Genomic DNA, 6,000 nt, shown 5'->3' with positions numbered 1-6,000 from the left:
CGGAACCAGGCTCCAGGCTCTGAGCCATCAGCCCAGAGCCCGACGCGGGGCTCGAACCCACGGACCGTGAGATCGTGACCTGGCTGAAGTCGGACGCTCAACCGACTGCGCCACCCAGGCGCCCCAAAACCACAATTTCTTTATCCATTCATCAGTTGATGGACATTTAGGCTCTTTCCATAATTTGGCTATTGTTGAGAGTGCTGCTATGAACATTGGGGTACAAGTGCCCCTATGCATCAGTACTCCTGTGTCCCTTGGATAAATTCCTAGCAGTGCTATTGCTGGGTCATAGGGTAGGTCTATTTTTAATTTTCTGAGGAACCTCCACACTGCTTTCCAGAGCGGCTGCACCAATTTGCATTCCCACCAACAGTGCAAGAGGGTTCCCGTTTCTCCACATCCTCTCCAGCATCTAGAGTCTCCTGATTTGTTCATTTTGGCCACTCTGACTGGCGTGAGGTGATACCTGAGTGTGGTTTTGATTTGTATTTCCCTGATAAGGGGCGACGCTGAACATCTTTTCATGTGCTTGTTGGCCATCCGGATGTCTTCTTTAGAGAAGTGTCTATTCATGTTTTCTGCCCATTTCTTCACTGGGTTATTTGCTTTTCGGGTGTGGAGTTTGGTGAGCTCTTTATAGATTTTGGATACTAGCCCTTTGTCCGATATGTCATTTGCAAATATCTTTTCCCATTCCGTTGGTTGCCTTTTAGTTTTGTTGGTTGTTTCCTTTGCTGTGCAGAAGCTTTTTATCTTCATAAGGTCCCAGTAATTCACTTTTGCTTTTAATTCCCTTGCCTTTGGGGATGTGTCGAGTAAGAGATTGCTACGGCTGAGGTCAGAGAGGTCTTTTCCTGCTTTCTCCTCTAAGGTTTTGATGGTTTCCTGTCTCACATTCAGGTCCTTTATCCATTTTGAGTTTATTTTTGTGAATGGTGTGAGGAAGTGGTCTAGTTTCAACCTTCTGCATGTTGCTGTCCAGTTCTCCCATTACCATTTGTTAAAGAGACTGTCTTTTTTCCATTGGATGTTCTTTCCTGCTTTGTCAAAGATGAGTTGGCCATACGTTTGTGGGTCTAGTTCTGGGGTTTCTATTCTATTCCATTGGTCTATGTGTCTGTTTTTGTGCCAATACCATGCTGTCTTGATGATGACAGCTTTGTAGTAGAGGCTAAAGTCTGGGATTGTGATGCCTCCTGCTTTGGTCTTCTTCTTCAAAATTACTTTGGCTATTCGGGGCCTTTTGTGGTTCCATCATATGGTATTTTTTCTCTGACTTATTTCACTTAGGATTATATCCTTTAGATCCATTCATGTTGTCACAAATGGGAAGATTTCATTCTTTTCATGGTTGAGTAATATTCCATTTTATATACACACACACACACACACACACACACACATATATACACACACATATATATACATATATATACACACATACATACATACCACATCTTCTTTATCCATTCATCCATGGATGGACATTTAAGTTGCTTCTATATCTTGACTTTCGTAAATAATAATGCTGCTGTAAACATAGGGGTACATATATCTTTTAAAATTAGTGTTTTAGTTTTCTTTGGGTAAATACCCACTAGTGGAATTACTGGATCATATGGTCGTTCTATTTTTAATTTTTTGAGGAAGCTCCATACTGTTTTCCACAGTGGCTGCACCAGTTTGCATTTCCACCAACAGTACAATAGGGTTCCTTTTTCTTCACGTCCTCTCCAACACTTGTTGTTCTTGTTGTTGTTTTGTGTTTGTGTGTGTGTGTGTGTGTGTGTGTGTGTGTGTGTGTGTGTTTTATTTTAGCCATCCTGACAGATGTGAAGTGACAACTCATTGTGATTTTTGCATTTTCCTGATGATTAGTGATGTTGAGCATCTTTTCATATGTCTGTTGGCCATCTGTATATCTTCTTTGGAAAATTGTCTATTCCGTGTCCTCTGCCCATTTTTTAAATGGATTATTTGGATTTTTAGTGTTGAGCTATAAAAATTATTTATACCAGAGGTCTTTATAAGATCCCAGTTTGTACATAATTGTATACATATGCATACACACACACACACATATATACATGCTACATATACTGAATATTACTGTTCATCCATAAGATGTTTACTTAATGATTCTGGAGACCATATCAGTATTTGCTTCTGTGACTCTTTTTGCTGTCTTGTTTATTGCTGTCTTAACTCCTCTCTTATTGATACATGATTTGTCCAATAACATCAATTTCTTGTGTCTCTTTAAGGTACAGGTGGGTTGCAAACCAGCTATAGGGGTAAGGTAAATGAGTGAAACAGATTTTACATAACATTAGGGACCTGGGTGAGTCCCACATTCCATTAAATCAAGGGTCAGCAGCTGACTGACTGCTATTCTGGAATATTGCCCTGCTTTTGATACACTATCTTACATATACTTAATTTTTAAGAAAAACAAATTAGAATTTTTAAAGTGGTATCTTAATTTTAAAGTTAAAATTTACTTAAAAGGTTTTTTTTTTACCTGAACTTAAAATTAGTTCTGAATCTATAATTTTGCAATCTCTGCTTTCAGATAGCTCTGCTTTCTATCTCAAGTGTTATGCTTGTTTAAATTGTAAATGTCAGAAGAAACCTTCCTTCCTTAATTCTAGGTCATTCACATAGGGGGATGATATCAAAATTGTGCCATAAGTACTAACAAATTTTTCACATACTATTCATGAAAATCCATAATTAACATTAGACACATCCTTAAAGCTATATAAAATGCAGGCTTATATGGAATTAATAATATTTCATTTCTTTAAAATTTTTTTAATGTTTATTTATTTTTGAGAGAGAGGGCCAGAGTACAAGCAGGGGAGGGGAAAAGAGAGAGGGAGACACAGAATCCAAGCAGGCTCCCGGCTCTGCGCTGTCAGCACAGAGTCCGACATGGGGGTCAAACTCATGAACTGTGATATCATGACCTGAGCTGAAATTGGATGCTTAACCGACTGAGCCACCCAGGTGTCCTTAGAATGAAAAATATTTTAGATTGTTATATAATTCAATGTTTAGAATCAGAAGAATTTTACAGATCATCTAATCCGAAGCCTTTATTTTATATATCACAGAATTTGAAGAGAAACTAGGATTAGGTTTTACACCAAGTTTCTGATTCCAAATTTAATGTGCTTTTTAGCCTTCCATATCTTTTGTTTACCTGATAGTGTGTAGAAGGTTTTGAGAGCCAGTTTTGTAGTTTTTTTTTTTTTTTTGGAAGGAGGGTGGTAAATGATGAATAAATTTAAAGAAAACTGAGTATGCTAAAAAAAGAGAAAAAAAGATAAAGTCACATACAATATTGAGTCTATAATCCAAAGACATATGTCGTTTTGGGAAATTGTCTGAGAATTACATACTTTTATTTAGTTCCTTTTCCCCCAGTAGGAGTTTGTGCCTATAGTGTGCCTTTTAAGGTGATACAGTCTTAATATAGATAATATAGCTTTAAAATTATTCAGATTGAAAAAAATCTATTGTTCAGAATAAATCTTAGATAGAAGCCAGGAATTTCCTTCCTGACGTGTTTTTGGAACTCTTAGACGTTCTAGCTCCAAATATAACTTTTTTTTGGTTCTTTTAGATTTCCCCATTGCTATGAGCTTCTAGATAGAAATAATATATATCCACATATTTTATAATAGTATTAAGCCATGTAATTTAATAATGTTTAGAATTTTCATAGTCATTATTTTACTGCTATATCCTGGTTTATGAGAATTTAATCTGATTTGTATATTGTGGACCAAAAATGTAAAGGCACTTTTCACTTAGTATGTTAAACACCACACACACACACACACACCTAGAGCAGCTTTACATCTTTGTTTTAATAGCGTTATATTACAGGATAATTAACTTTAGTAAAATGAACCCGATTTTCTTTTCTCAGAAGAAAACACAGACAGATAAAATATGTGACTACTGTGATCTATCCTTGTGTTAACTGTATTTTCTTAAAGTATTGCTAACTATAGGTATTTTTTAAGAAGAGGACAGTATTTCTGTGGTTCAAATGCTTGAAGTCCCATTTCATGAGTTTTCTTCTTTCCTTGATTTAAATCAGATGTCTCCAGTGACTTCTTTTTTTTAATGTTTATTTATTTATTTATTTTGAGACAGAAAGACTGTGTGTGCAAGTGCTGGGGGAGACGCACAGAGAGAGGGAGAGAGCAGGCTCCATGCTGTCAGTACAGAGCCAGATGCTGGGCTTGATCTTACAAACCATGAGATCATGGCCTGAGCCCAAATCGAGTCAGAGGCTCAACAGAGTGAGCTACCCAGGCGCCCCCCCACCCCCGTTCCCACTGTGGTTTCTAATCTTTAGTTTACTGAAGCTGGAATCGTGATAGTACCTTACCATCCACAGCTGTAAAGGATTAGTAGTTTAAAGTAGTAACCTCTAATTTTGTTACAATCAAGCTGCCAATTTTTCTGTAAGATTTAAGTGTTTCATTCATTGGACTAATATATCTCTACACGGAAGAATGCCTTAGGCCTCAAAACTTTGGCTCTGTATTTAGAGAGCTTACTAGGAATGAAATCGTCTGTCTGGAGAAAGCAGTCAAAATGTGTCTTCCACTTTGTGCAACAATATGAGAAACGCCTTTTGTTGTCAGGGTAACCACATGTCTCTGCAGTCTCTTAAATAGGACATATTTCTTGAGTGCCTCTAACTCACAGGCCTATGTATCTAGTGAGCCAGCCAAAGGGGCTATGAAAGTTTTATATTTTTTTCTTCTTTTGAATCTGATGTTTGTTTGTGTGGTTTGGTTTGGTTTGAGCCTCTTTGGAAGCAAATGGCTTAGCTTTCCCGTTCTGTTTTCCCATGTCAGACTCCATTCCACTCCGAGAACCTCAGTTTACTTTTACTGTGTTTGGCCACTTTTTGTATTCACCTGTTTGGTTTTGAACCTCTCCACAAATTGTCTGTTTTTATATCAACATCCAACAGGAATTTCTACTCCCACTTCGCAGCCAATATCCATTTAGTATCAGAATCCTTTTTATATGGCTAATACCATTCACAATCCTGGTCAAACTGAGCAATAAAGAGGGATTACTTCATGCCTATGGAACTCATTATAAAGGGTGATTTCCTCATTTGGGCTTAAGCTTCTTTGACAATAGGACCATCCTATTGCTTTCTTTTTGTTATTGTTCTTTTTCTATTCAGTTCTGCTCTCTTCAGTGCTGAGAATCATTGAGCATTCAGTATGTTAGGAGTCAATGAAGATGAACATCTGGTAGCATCTTCACCTTGATGCCATTATTCTCTGAGAATCATATTGTACTGATAATTTATGACCATATGTTGAATTTACTGGGTGTGACATCCTTTACCCCATATTCTAATTACTTTAGTTGATACTGGAATGAAATTAAGGATTCTTTGATCAGGGAACCAGAGAATAAATGTATACATTTAAATATCTCCATCAGTATCTCTTGTGCTTAGCATTGAAAAGTAACATTTTTCCCATTCCCTAAGCCTTATTCCTTACCCTGGTAATGTGACATAAAATTTATTTATCCTTCTACAATTTGCCATTAGTAGATTCTTCACGAGCCTGCTTACCTGACAAAGTATCACTTAGTCAAACTTATGGATGTTCTATGAAAATTAAGACTTTGGATTTTTAATTGCCTGCAGTCCAGGTTTAGAAGTATAGAATGGAAAGATAATCAGACTTTTTTGAGAATGAGTAAAAAAAAATGAAAATCCTGAATTCAAAAAGGTGTATCTTTGCATGAAATATGTCCTATTTTAGCAAGGATACTGTAAGGACAGAAAATCGTGTATATATTTACATCTGATAAAAGGAACCTAAGTATTTTTCTATGCTCGTGCTAGACAACCAATATCATATGTTTTTCATGCTGAAGTTTTGCTTTACTAGTGCTGGAAAATGGCAAATATACTCCAGCAGATTCTAAACAGCTTATAATGGT

General features: G+C 36.8%; 1 protein-coding gene across 3 annotated transcripts in view; it reads left to right on the top strand.

Annotated features, from left to right (window-relative positions):
- LRP1B (LDL receptor related protein 1B) overlaps positions 1-6,000 on the top strand; it is a 1,898,953-nt gene that overhangs the window by 1,787,358 nt on the left and 105,595 nt on the right. The gene's annotated exons all lie outside the window — the stretch shown is intronic.

Source organism: Herpailurus yagouaroundi, unplaced genomic scaffold (assembly GCF_014898765.1).
Source record: "Herpailurus yagouaroundi ecotype Mexico unplaced genomic scaffold, PumYag 140, whole genome shotgun sequence".
Lineage (NCBI taxonomy): Eukaryota > Metazoa > Chordata > Mammalia > Carnivora > Felidae > Herpailurus > Herpailurus yagouaroundi.
The sequence above is the reverse complement of the archived record's forward strand: the minus strand, read 5'-3'. Positions and strand labels throughout refer to the sequence as shown.